We start from the raw sequence: 14,762 nt of genomic DNA on the forward strand, positions 1-14,762 counted from the left end.
TCACCAGCCTACTCTATACTCTATACTTCAGCCTGTACCTACTCTATTGCGTTGCTTTATGGTTCATCGAACCTCTATGCTCCGATTTGGACGAGAAACAAAGCGTGATGGAGATGGAATCGAGGATTACCAATTACGTTGAAGAAATCAATAGAAGCAATAGTATTGAAAAGCCATAAGTTTGGATGACTGATTTTAGGACACACTTATACTATTATGCAAATTTATACATTATAACTGTCGTATTTTTGAAAATAATTTCTTGTCGTATTATATATACCTTCTTTATCATTTGTCTTTTATTTTATTTACAGAATGATCGATCCCCCGTCCAATTCAAACGGGGATCCAAATTACGACGTCCTGAGCCGAGGTTCGAACCTCTAGTGGTGCCCTCAGACTAAAGTCGTATCCGTCAGGCGGGAATTGGCCTTCAGCCGCTCCATAAGTCCTTCCTTTAGTTTGTAGTGCCATCTGCACACGCCCCCTAACGTCCGGTGAAGCTGTAAAGGCCAGCTGCGGCAAACAGCATTAAAGTAGAATAGAAAATCCTTTCTACAAATAAACTTAATTTAAGCATTTTTGATGGATAAGCTCCAAGATACCTAACCGATTTCCAAAACGTAGTTTAAGTTTGTAACACAGAAAACTTCTCTTTGCCATGTAAAATAATATTGCTATTAAAAAATAGGGGTTGGTAGAAGATTTAGGAGTGATATATTTCTTAATACCGCATCATAAAAAGTATAAGTCTTGTCATAAAATATAAAAAAAAATCTAGTGGACCTTTTTCACTTTAGTGGTTTAAAAAGAGTACATATAAACCTAAATTTCATCAAAAATGGTTAACCTCTTTCAGAGAAGTATGGTCAACTAACACAGTAACATATATAAATGTAGTGTCACTGTGTCCCTTAAAAATAGAATGGAATGAAATTATCGTGACTAATTTTATATAAACTAAAACCTTATTAATATAAATGCGAAAGTTTGTGAGTATGGATGGATGTTACACTTTCACGCAAAAACTATTCAACGGATTTTGATGAAACTTTACAGTAATATAGCTTATATATCAGAATAACACATAGGCTATAATTTAAACAGATATTATGTAAATTGGACGAGATATAACGATAACTATCAAGTAAGAGATGCAGAAGAAGTTGCACGGGTCAGCTAGTAGATTGTAATTAAATAAACTCAAATATTGACAAGTATCTATTGGATAATAATGATTGTAATGTTCCAACTGACCGCTTGGTCCCTGTCGTCGGTGGGCGGGCGCTGGTTCAGTTCCCGGTGCAGCGCTTTGAGCTGGTCCTGCAGCTGCTTTCGTTCAGCGCGCAGCTCTGCAATCTCCGGGCTGTTGGTGTCTTGCAGACATTTCTTTAGAGTCGAGATCTCGCGCGCCAGCTCCGTTTTTTGGGTTTCGATTTCTGTCTGTTGTCAAAACACATTGATTATATCACTAAAGGTATGCTAAAATGATATTTTATTATGAACAAACATTGGTATTCATAAGTATGATTATTTGTATCGGTCTTGGTGTTTTCTATGTATAATATGTATATATGAAAACAAAATATCTATGTATTTGTATCTGTTACCTAGTACACATAACACAATCTTTAGCTAGCTTAACTTGGGGCTAGATAGAGCTAGAGCTTGGCTTGGGGCTAGACGCTGTGTGAATTGTCCTGATATAATTATTATTAATTAGACATACATATTCCTATTATTTATAATTTCGTAAGAAAGAAACGTATATACTCGTTTTTAGATCAATAAAGTTTGAGGTCCGGGTCCTACACCAACATGCTGCACACATTCATGAAGGAAGACTGTTTATATTCATATTTGATTTTCCTAAACTTACTTTCCTATCATTTAATTTAATTTATTCTTTATTGCACTTTTAAAAATTGTACAATTTGGCGAGCTTAATGCCATATGGCATTCTCTACCAGCTAACCATTAGGTAAGAACAGAAAGCGGTTGATGGGCAGCGGTGGGAAAGGACTAACCTATAATTTTACCTAACATAGGTAAATAGGTTTCCTATGGTCAATTTCAAAACTATTTATTTATATAGGATATTTGTTACGTAGTCGTTACAAAGCAAACCGCCTGGTGTCAGGAATAGGTAGTCTGTAATATTATATAGATGAAAGCTTGTAATTTTTGGAGAACCTTAATGTCTGACATGTTTAGTCCTTCGAGCCGGATTAGATTGTGTGTGTGCAGTATAATAAAATCGCTAGTAGTAGTAGTAACGGTAAGTACCAGCGCATGCGTGACTTGCGTGGAGGGGCGGCGGGCGGAGACCAGCTGTCGCTCCAGTTCGCTGATGGTGGCGCTCTGGGTCTGCAGTAGTTCCTTAGCGCGGACCAGCTCCACTCCCGACTCGTGCTTCAATCTGATTATCAAGGGCAAAAAAATCACTTAAGAATAATATGCCAGCTTTTTATGTCTATACGTCATAGACATAAAAAGCTGTTTAATTATTATAATAAAAATTTATTGTTAGCAAATTGTACGTGATGAGTTTTTCAAAGACCGCTATAGATAATGATTACAATCATGTACGTTACATTATTATAATGTTTGTCGAGTTAAGGCAAATTACCTATAGAAATAGAAGTGTAACGAATATTTCTTATGACCCAAAATTTAAACAATCCCTTGTAACAACAACAGATAAATAATATTTTTATTCACATCAGCTACAAAGAATTAGGTAAAAAAAGGTTATAAAAAAACATGAAACCAAACCATTAACAAATTGTGGCACAGGAATATGAATGGTTTGGTATTAATTTCCGCAATGAGCAAGTTTCTAGGCGTTGCCCTTTAACCTGTTACTGTACTCAATTGTTACATGTGGTCCTTCGCGCCGGATCCAAAACGAGTAGTTAGTTGGTGTGTGCGTACCGCTGGTGTTCTGCGAGGCGGGCCCGCAGCGCGGCCTGTTCCCGCGCGGCGTGTTCTCGCTGTCTGTCTGCGTGCGCACGTTCTCGTTCGGTGAGTGTTTGCGTATCTGCCGCACGCGTTCTTTCTGCCTCCAGTTTCGCCTTCAGCAACGCGATCTCACTCTTCAATTGATTGTTGTTCTCCATCTGATGACGAAAATGAATGTACGTATTATTAAACGAAACTCTAACTATATTTACGACTACGAAACTCGAATTTTCGACGACTCTACAACATATACCTTTCTTTTGACACAGTGACCGACATTAGTTACAACCGAAATATCCCGTGTTGTCGGCCCATAACTACATATAATCTTTAAAGTTTAAAAAATAATAAGTAAAATTAATCACTCGTGTACCAGTACTCCTGCTACATGCAATTGAAAAACAAAAACGGGCAATTTCAGTACGCCAGAAATTCGAACATTTCGGCTTTATATAAAATCTATTTATTACTACGGTACTGCCATCCTTATCAAGATTTACTTACTACCCTGGTTACTTGTTACTACACTTGGATTTCATGTTATTTCGTATTTAATATTACCATAGATATTAAGTTTATAAAATGAAAATATTTGTCAAAAATAAAACCATTAGCTTCCTTTACTCGTATGCTTTTTCAAGCACGAATTGGCACGAAAAAATGAGAATATAAATATAAATGAACGGAAAATTGCTACTACAAGTAATATTTCATATAACAGTACCTCATTGTGCAGCTGTCGCCGCGAGCCGTCGTCGCGCTCGGTGGCCAGCAGTTCGCGTTCCAGCTGCGTCACTCGAGCTCTTTGCTGCTGTTCGCGCTGCTGCAGTTCTAACTCTGACTGCATCGCGCTCTCTAAACGCTTCTTCAATATTTGTATCATGTTCGAGTCTTGATTCTATAAACAATAATAAATCCGTATTCAAATAACTAAATATTACTAACTAGCTACTCGCCCCGGCTTCGCACGATACATGTATTACATATATAAAACTTCCTCTTGGATCAATCATATCTATTGAAAAAAGCTTCAAAATCCGTTGCGTAGTTTTAAAGATTTAAGCATACATATAGACGGACTGTCAGCGACAGCGACTTTGTTTAATACTACGTAATGATATTAAAAATACAAATCTTAGTATTATACTTAACATAATCAGATAGAGCGGAGTGTATATATGTATAACTTGTATAACTTTGTGTATAACTTTTTTCCAAAACGAGGAAAATGTTACAGAAATGAAATTGCACTTAACTAGTAGCAGGTAAAAAGAAAACTTCTGAACATTTTATCAACAATAGACATCTATAAACAAGCTAGTGAAAATCGAAGTAAAACTAAGGTAACGTAATAGAATGCAAATTCATTTGACCTAGTCACCGTTACGTCTGATATGATTAGCTATATTTCCTCGGCTCTATGGCATCTGTCACGCTATGACTTCGAGTCAGATACAATCAACGTTCAAAGGCTGATTTTCAACATAAATATAACCTAGCCGTGGTGGTGTAGCCGTTTAGCACACTGCTTTACTTTGGATTCAGTTCAATTCCTCGCATGTTACAAACTTAAATATTTATGAGTATGATTGTTTGATTGGTCTAGTTGTTTTCTACATATATTATGAATGTATTTACAAAAAAAAAACGTATCTATGTATAATATGTATATTAATGGTACCCATAACTCACTCTTTATTTAGCTTGGGACGCTATGCCGAGATTGATCGTGTATTAAGTGATAGACGGCGTTGTGTTTTGAGTATATACTCTATGTCCATAGTGTATTCTGAGATATTATTATTATTAATCATAATGTTTGCCCGCATGGAGGATGGACTGCTGCTGCTATGATCGCTGTAGGGGCTCAATATCGACGACCTCGGTGGTCCAGCGGTCTAGTACACCGCTTTACGACCGATGGTCGCGGGTTCGATTCCTCGCACGGCACAAACATTTTGTATTCATGAGTATGATTGTTTGTATCGGTCTGGGTGTTTTCTATATATAATATGTATGTATTTACAAAAAAAAAATATCTATGTATTTGTATCAGTTATCTAGTACCCATAACACAAGCTTTAGCTAGCTTAACTTGGGTCTAGATGGCGCTGTGTGAATTGTCCTAAGATTATTATTATATTATTATTATATTATTATTATTATATTATTATTATTATTATAATATCTACCCAGTATTGAGTCCCTATAGCGACATGGGTGAGGTTAGGTACGTATGTGTTAGGGAGCTACCTGTAGTGAGTCCGCGGTTTGCTTGTGCGTGTCGAGTAGTAGGTGGAGGCGCGCGGCGTTGTCTCTCTCGGCCTCGCAGCGCAGCTTGCTGGTCTGCCAGTCCTGCACGAGCCGGTCGCGGACGCTGCAAAATGACACTTATCATATAATCTATTAGGTTTGATTTGCCGTGAACAAGACCGCCATACTGTTACAGAATAACAGATAACCGAAATTAATACAAGAATCGTACAATCATTCATATAATGTACAAAGAAACCTTTTTGTGTCTGCTAAATTCAAACTTACGACATTTACGACATAGAGAAAGCGCCATATTGTACACTGTAATATGTTAATATTCTCTTTGTATTCGGTATCGCTGTATTAGTCCTTTTACAGGCTTGGAATGCCCTCTAGCATAGGCTCCCATTTTCTTTAGTGAAGCTGTAAAAGCCAACTAACTGTTGCCAACAGTTTTGGAATACTTAAAAAAGGCCGGGTTTGCTAAATTCGGATTGTGGAGAGAAAACGCTATTTACCGGTTGAGTTCTGTGATGAGCGCATCCTTATCCCGCAGGCGCGCTTCGAGGCTGTTCAGCTGCAGCTGGAGACGCTCGTTCTCCGATCTCAGCCGCGACATGCGCTCTGAAGATGACGATTGGATCGAGCTGGATGACCTGACGGAACCACTCATACATAAAGTTCCACCACGGAAATTAGGAATTAAGCATACACTGCACATTGGAATATGGACTTTAACCTACAAACTTTAAAGTTGATTTTTAAAATATATTTGTTTTTACTAGATGCATTTAATTAGAAGCTTTTAATAAGCTTCCGAGATGTGAAAGTTAAAAGAGCAACACACACGTTTCTTCCTTGTTCTTCTTGTGATGAGACAGCTTTCCGAACGAGCGGTAGATAAAAAAAATTGTTATGACTATTCAAAAGTGCTCAAATTATTTCGTCATTATTTGAATAAATGTTTTTCTATTCTATTCTGAATAATAACCCTTAACTCTAACAATGTGTATCTTGGCTCAAAAAGCACAATTTTAGCTAGAGAAACTTTGTACAAAATTGTCTATCTCATTTTATTCAGCTCATATTAATTTACTTTGTCAATTGTGTTTCGGTCTCGAGCTTAAGATATGGCAGTAAAATTACAATGTACAGAGGCAAAACACTTGCAGTCTTACAACGCCTAAGGTACCACGACAGTCAAAATGTATTTTGTTACATCTATGTTGGTATTCAAGTATATAGAACAGTTCTAACTTTCCTTTAGACCGTCAGTCAATTAGCCACTAGAAGTGCGTAGAAAATAGGTAAAAGAAACTTATTTATAACTTACTTCGACGTATTCAAAGCTAGTCGCGGTATTTCTTCGCGTTCATCGCTACTTGCGGATAATATCTGTCGACGAAACAATAAAATTAAAATCACGTTCCAGTACATTCAAGTCTGGATGCAAGCTTTATTACTTCGATGACAGAGCGCGAAGAAAGATTTCAAGCTTTTGAACTTTGTTATTTTCTGGGTATTTTTAATATTTTAAAATACTCTTTTGCAGTTGATAATAGTAAAAATATTACTGTAAGATATATGGACTCGGATTCACTTGTATTATATAGTAGTACTACAAATTCAAAATTGAAATTCTATAGATAGTGTCTGCACTGAGAAAGAGAGAGAGAGAGAGAGAGAGAGAGAGAGAGAGAGAAAGAGAGAGAGGGAGAGAGAGAGAGAGAGAGAGAGAGAGGGAGAGAGAGAGAGAGAGAGAGAGAGAGAGAGAGAGAGAAAGAGAGAGAGAGAGAGAAGATTCTGTTATTAGGAAAATAAACTTCATCAACAAGATTCAGAGCATCAATTTTGTACATTTTTCTTAGTATGTATATTGTTTCGTAGAGACATTGACTATAAGAAAATTCACACAGTTTTGAATTCCTAGTCTATACAGAGTTACGCGGGAGGGATCGTGGGATTGGATAATACAGCATTAGGAATCGGGCGTGGAGGGTACCTGTTCCATGATGTCCTCGTCGAGGGCGTGGGAGTAGTGGAGCTTTATCGCAGCGCCGCCCAGCTCGGCGGTGGGCGAGCGACTGCCGCCGCAAATATATGCTGCGACACCACCAGATCTTGGCACGGTCTTTGCCTGCACACCGGTCTTCCAATATTATAAAACCATATACACACGATATTACCGTCCAGTGACGAACGCGATTGTTAGTACTGTGGACTAATATACCCTTCGCTATCAATGGACCATCAACGCAGTCCCCCTAAAAACCCCATCCTAAGTTCCTGGCAAATTTGCCACGATGGGTGGAACCGATCTAACCTGAGCGTGAGGCTCATCTTATCATCCTAGTGACCCGCTAGCGTAACGGTTAGTGTAAACATTAAAATTTTTAAGCTGGGTAGTATACTGCTAAAACCGCGATGCTCTTAACTCGAACTTACGAATATTAGAGTCTATAACTCGACTAATAAATATATACATTGACTTTTATTACATGATTTAATTGTAATCTAGGAGTTCCTTCAATATATCGTTTTCCAGCTATATGACAACGTTCCACCTTCTTCTGCAACTTCGTCTTCAGTTCCGATACATTTGACTCTTCTCTCAATCTAAAAATAGTCATAAATTTGTACACTCAAATAATATGAACAGAATTGCTATAGAAATTCAATATTGTTGATTATTTTATATTAAAAACTGCAGGCCTATTTGACGCCTGCAGTTCTTAAACATAATCCATGAAAATTGATGTCACATAGTATCGTTGAGGAAAAAAAAATCTAGAAATGGAAATAAATCGGTATGATTTTGATCCCAATTCATTGTTATATATTAATTATTTTAAGTAAATAAACAAAAATGGATATATTCAACAAGGATTATATTCATTATACCATCTTTAATTTCATGCCATGTGGTGCCTGATGGGAAAAATAAAGACGACGAAGACTAATTTCAATATTTAAACATCAAATCCAAGACGAACCTATCGTTAAAATTTTTACGATATCCTACTGGTTATATTATTTGATCAATTAATTTGCCACGACAATCTCCAACTGTTCGATCAATGCTGTCTCTCCACCGTCAAGTGTTGTATCTGTTGCTGTAAACTTTCCGTCTGTTGCCGTAATTCCATATTTGACAAATCCTTATCCTGTCTGTTTGTTCGCTTGACTCAGATTATTCTTTTTTTACATCCAACTTGGCTTTTGCTAATTCGAATGCCTGATTATAAAATAGCATCAGTGTTAAAAGTTTAATATCAAGGAAAATATCGAAAAGGGTTTTAACCGAATGTCACTTCGGTTAATTATTATCGTTTGTACAACGTAGACTGTACATTGCCTATTTTTTGCAAGCAATTCATTGTGTTTTTTGAATTGAGATAATATATAAAATGTTTAACAGGCATGAGTATACCAGTAGGATACCACAAATCTCATATAACGACGTAACGTTCTGCTGTTCTTATATATAGGCAACAGTTGCCATTTTCTATCACGTCGGCCCTGAACTTGTTTAACATTTTAAAGTAAAAATAAATAATTTTAAAACGTGTTTATATTGTTACTTTTTATCATTAGCTCTTCTGTTAAAGTCAAGCTCATGTTGCAGTAGTGTTAAATATTTTAATCTTAACCAGTGGACTTGTCATTATGTCTGAGTCTTGGGCGATATATTTTCGCCGTTCTTGCTCTTCGGCGATGGACTTCTCGATACCATTTTTAATTGATCTTCAAACACGCAATCTCTTCATGAAAAGAGTTGATATCTTCGTGGAGTATTTCTATCTCAGTTTCTTTATCTTTAAGCTTATCAGTAGCATTAAGCTCGTCAATTTTCGACGATAATTCGTTGTTTATTATTCATTTTTCCAACTCAGTTTATACTGTTTGAAGTTTCAGAGAAGCATTTTCTTGCTCTTTTTCTATTTTTGTTAACTTTAGTATCAATTCCTTATTATTAATATTGAGTTGTTGATTCTCTTCATTGGCTTTATTCAAATCGCCTTTCACAGCTTCTACAGAATCTTGTAATTGATAAAGTTCGGCAGACTCTTCTAATGTCTCTTTCAAATTATCTAATTCTTCAGATTTATCATTAAGACACCTTTCCAAATTGTCAAATCTGTCTAGGTGTTGATTTAAACTATCTATTTGATGGTTCTTTTCAGAGACCAATTGTTCAAGTTTTTGTAATTCCTTTATATTGCTAAAAGTTGATGATTCTCAGATTCACTGACTTTTCTAAGCATTTATTTCTACCTGAAGCTCATCAATTTTGACTTCCAACTCAGCCAATTTATTAGTTAGGTTACGCTTTTCTTTAGCTAATTCTAGTATCATGTTTTCTCTTCTTAAAATATCTTCTTTGAGCAAATGTAAGTCTTCTGATTTTTCATTAACCTCCTGTGTTAGTTCCGTTAATCTTTGTTCTAAAAGTTGCTTATTAGATGAGAAATTATCTAGTTGATTCTCGTAGAATTTCTTGTCTGTATTCATTGTAGCCATAGTATTTTCTAAAAGTCCTTTAAGTTCCTCCACTTCTTCCTTAAACACGGAAATTCACACAATTGTTCTTCAGCGTTCTTTAATTTGACTTACAATTGTCTAATTCAGTTCTTGATTTTTTAATCTCATGCTTCAGTTGTGTCAGTATATCAGGGAAATTTTTGTCTGATATCCAGATTTATTCCTAATTTCGCAAAGATGTAAATTCTTCTTCCTCGTGCGTTTTATTATCATTCGATGGTTCAATAGAAAGTTGATCTTTTTAGGTTCAACGCTTACATCTTTTGTCTCATTAACTTCCATATTAGGATACATTGAACAATTATCTGGTATATTTTGAGCGGTGGAATGTTTAACACTGTCCCCAAAAGCAATAGTACCAAACATTGTAGTTTCATTGACATTTCTTTTAAACTGTTTAAGTATATCTTTATTCTGCGTGGAAGTAAGATGTGTGGGCAATGAATCAGCGCGTGGAGTATTAGCTTGACACGTCAAAATGGTCGACGAACTCGATATTGAGGGAGCTCATATTCGCTCGCTGCAAATCCGGGGGCAATGTCCTATTCAATTGACTCTTGTCTCGAATGTCAGATGCGTACGGTGCGCCGGTTAAACTCAAGTTCTGAGCCTTTAATAGCTATCCTCATTTGCAAATCCTGCTCATCAAATTCGGATATTGAGACTATGTCGCTTAGTGTTCTAGCTGAAGCCTTTCCTTCTACCATATCGCTTTTTTCGTTGGTACCCTCGTTGTTATCATCCTCTAGTTTTAACGCTGAAAGGTAATATACGCTATGAATCATAATGACCGTGGTATAAACAGATTTGTCATCGTACCCTAGATAATTGTAGGAAATTGGATCATGTCCAAGTATTGCTAATTAACGAAGTCCAGAAATTTGCAATTTAAACTTCTTAGAAATTCACGTCCAATCATAACATTTAATCAAATATTGTGGTCAAATGATATTTTCAACTAAACAAACTAGTTTTTAATTTAAGAATGGTACAATGGTAACATTTTTCCTATATACTTGTAAATCACCCGTTATTTTCTTTATTAGTATTATAAATTACTTCGATTGAAAGTTTTTAACGATCTCAAATAAAATTATGATCAAAGGTATAACGTAATTATTTCTTTACTGCAGTACTATATTTACCGCAGTCCAACATCGGTCATGTGAACAAAGTCGCGAGTAAAAACTCATAACTTACCCAACAGTTCTTGCAGCTGATCTTCTTTCTTCGGCCAACGCCCTCTGGTGATCCCTAACGTTAACTTGCAACTGTTCCTTATCAGATTCTAAACTTCTTGCGAGCGACTCTAATTGAGCGATACGACTTTGCGCTGTAGAGAGCTCCCGTTCCAATATGATGACTTTATCTTTAGGATTACCTGGTAAGAAATTAAAATAATTGGTGAATTTTGACGGGCTCGGTGGTCTAGCGGGTTAGCCTTACTTTCGATGATTGCGGGTTCGATTCCTCACACAGTCCAAACATTTGTATTCATGAGTATATTGTTTGTATAGGTCTAGGTGATTTTCTATGTATATTATACCCATAACACAAGCTCTGCTTAGTTTCGGACAAGATGATGCTGTGTAAATTATCCAGTGATATTATTATTATCTGTATGGTAACATTATGGCGGTTATCTATAGTTATCAGATATCAATCGTTTCGTGTATTTATCTTAAAATATTCCTAACTACAAGTAATAAGCAGCCTTAAGCAGATCAACAACAATATTAGTAACATATATAAAAGAGTAACACATATTCGTTCATGTTACAATAAATCAGACAGGCCTATCTACTTCCAAAGTACCACGTATTTTAGAAGTAACTAGTTCTACGTGACGGCTACAATTGCTATTAATACAACCGCTACACAATTATATACACTCTTGTTAATTTGTTTTTTGATAAGGAAGAGTATTTTTAAATGAAACTTGTGACCTCTTCTCATGAAGCGTTTATTGCAACAACTTTAAATTTTAAAATATATGTCGCGTGGTGAGCGGTGCTTCTCACTGGTCGATTTTGTGATGCCGTCATCGACGCAACGTTTGACGTCGACCAGTGGTGGTTGAGTGCGCCTGTCGTATTGAGCATTATATTGCTCACAGCAGATTTGCTACTACTGTTTTAACACTTTTTGTGTAACTTAAAAGTCCAAATAAAAATACCAATTGCCATACTCAAGAATACAAGTTTATATTAGGCTTAGTTCAAATTCGTGATCATTAGAATATGATACCATGTGGTAAACTGCTACAACATGGTGGTCATTATACAAGTTGTGTAAGTTATGATATAATAATACTCACATGAGTTTCCATACAAGGTCTGGTGTTGTTCGTTAAGTTTGTCCCTCTCGTCCAGTGTTTGTTTCAGCCGCATCATCTGTTTCTTTTTTGTATCCAGCTCATCCTTTAATCTTTGTACCTGCGATGCAGAATGAGGACACCGTGATTTCAATAAATAATAATAATAATAATAAGTTTATTGTGAAAAACAATTACAAAATGGACTTAACTAATGTTCTATATCTACTATATATACATATATCTTCAATTTTTAAATTATATTAATTTAAAATTTTTATGTAAACAAATCGATTGTATATTAAAAAAAAAAGAAGAAACAGATACAATATTTAAGTTTATCATCCATTTATTGTGTGTTTATACGAATGATTATTTTTGTTATTTTTATATTTAAGCGTGCGTATCAGTGAGAGGTCGAAAAATAAAAGTACAATAATTCCGTAATATTATAAAATTGCGAGTTGTTGAATTTGCAATTTGTATTACGTGTGTGTTGACGAAGACTACGAATTTCGGGGAGTGAGAGAGAGAGAGAGAGAGAGCTTCTGAACTCGAGATAATATATGTACTGCATTACAAGATATGCAGGTAGTGCAGGTAGTGTAGTGAGGTGATGCAGAGAGGTAGTACTCTGTACTCAGTACAGTACCTCTGCGAGCGCGTCGTGCAGCTGTACTGAGAGCTGGCTGGCGGCGTGGTGCGCGAGCGCCTCCGCGTCGTTGTAAAAGAGGTAGGAGTAAGAGGAGTGTACAGTACAGTACAGGACCTCTGCGAGCGCGTCGTGCAGCTGTACTGAGAGCTGGCTGGCGGCGTGGTGCGCGAGCGCCTCCGCGTCGTTGTAGTGAGGTGGTGTAGTGAGGAGTGTACAGTACAGTAGAGTACCTCTGCGAGCGCGTCGTGCAGCTGTACTGAGAGCTGGCTGGCGGCGTGGTGCGCGAGCGCCTCCGCGTCGTTGTAGTGAGGTGGTGTAGTGAGGAGTGTACAGTACAGTAGAGTACCTCTGCGAGCGCGTCGTGCAGCTGTACTGAGAGCTGGCTGGCGGCGTGGTGCGCGAGCGCCTCCGCGTCGTTGTAGTGAGGTGGTGTAGTGAGGAGTGTACAGTACAGTAGAGTACCTCTGCGAGCGCGTCGTGCAGCTGTACTGAGAGCTGGCTGGCGGCGTGGTGCGCGAGCGCCTCCGCGTCGTTGTAGTGAGGTGGTGTAGTGAGGAGTGTACAGTACAGTATATACATTAACTGCGAGCGCGTCGTGCAGCTGATTGAGAGCTGGCTGGCGGCGTGGTGCGCGAGCGCCTCCGCGTCGTTGTAGTGAGGTGGTGTAGTGAGGAGTGTACAACGTCCACCTTCTTCTGCGAGCGCGTCGTGCAGCTGTACTGAGAGCTGGCTGGCGGCGTGGTGCGCGAGCGCCTCCGCGTCGTTGTAGTGAGGTGGTGTAGTGCAGGAGTGTACAGTACAGTAGAGTACCTCTGCGAGCGCGTCGTGCAGCTGTACTGAGAGCTGGCTGGCGGCGTGGTGCGCGAGCGCCTCCGCGTCGTTGTAGTGAGGTGGTGTAGTGAGGAGTGTACAGTACAGTAGATTACCTCTGCGAGCGCGTCGTGCAGCTGTACTGAGAGCTGGCTGGCGGCGTGGTGCGCGAGCGCCTCCGCGTCGTTGTAGTGAGGTGGTGTAGTGAGGAGTGTACAGTACAGTAGAGTACCTCTGCGAGCGCGTCGTGCAGCTGTACTGAGAGCTGGCTGGCGGCGTGGTGCGCGAGCGCCTCCGCGTCGTTGTAGTGAGGTGGTGTAGTGAGGAGTGTACAGTACAGTAGAGTACCTCTGCGAGCGCGTCGTGCAGCTGTACTGAGAGCTGGCTGGCGGCGTGGTGCGCGAGCGCCTCCGCGTCGTTGTAGTGAGGTGGTGTAGTGAGGAGAGTACAGTACAGTAGAGTACCTCTGCGAGCGCGTCGTGCAGCTGTACGGAGAGCTGGCTGGCGGCGTGGTGCGCGAGCGCCTCCGCGTCGTTCCGCTGCTGCTGGAGCCGCGCCGACAGCGACGAGATCTTCAGCGCCTGCTCCGACATGCGCGCCTGCAGCACGTCCCGCTCCGCGCGCACCTCCTGCCACACGACACAACATGTCACATCACGTCACATATTTTATACAATCATTTATAGTACCACTACCTAAACTTGTCGTAAACAGCATCTTTTATACATGTGTAATATTTTAGTAAAACGCTAGATGACAATGAGTGAGCAATCCACATCAATACAGGGGGGGACTTTAGTTTTAAGATACGAATACCATGCTCGCCGATACATTTAAATTCATCTTACGCCGAAACTCTACACAAGTAGTTTTTTCTTCATTTAATTTCCTCAAACGTCGTCATATAGACTAAAAACAGAACGCACACATTTCCGAGATAATTTCATTATTTATACACTTCATCATATACACAAGGAAACAATCTACAAAATAATCATACTTAGCATTATCTCCTAAACAAGGTAAAGAATTAACCATTAAACAATAATCAGTTATACTAGCAATATTAATAAATCAATTTAAAGATATATCGTCACGCGTGACTGCAATTGGGAAAGACAGAATCGACGGAACGCCAAATGTTGCCACACCTATTCACAGGCCTCATTTCCTTCCTGTACATTATTCAACATATTCATACAAGCACGGAGATGAAACTTGCTT

General features: G+C 38.5%; 1 pseudogene; it reads right to left on the reverse strand.

The window, feature by feature from the left end:
• LOC131848800 (myosin heavy chain, cardiac muscle isoform-like) overlaps positions 1-14,762 on the reverse strand; it is a 35,654-nt pseudogene that overhangs the window by 8,759 nt on the left and 12,133 nt on the right.

Source organism: Achroia grisella, unplaced genomic scaffold (genome assembly GCF_030625045.1).
Source record: "Achroia grisella isolate CSIRO2021 unplaced genomic scaffold, CSIRO_AGI_Agris_v1 utg592, whole genome shotgun sequence".
In the NCBI taxonomy this organism is placed as follows: domain Eukaryota; kingdom Metazoa; phylum Arthropoda; class Insecta; order Lepidoptera; family Pyralidae; genus Achroia; species Achroia grisella.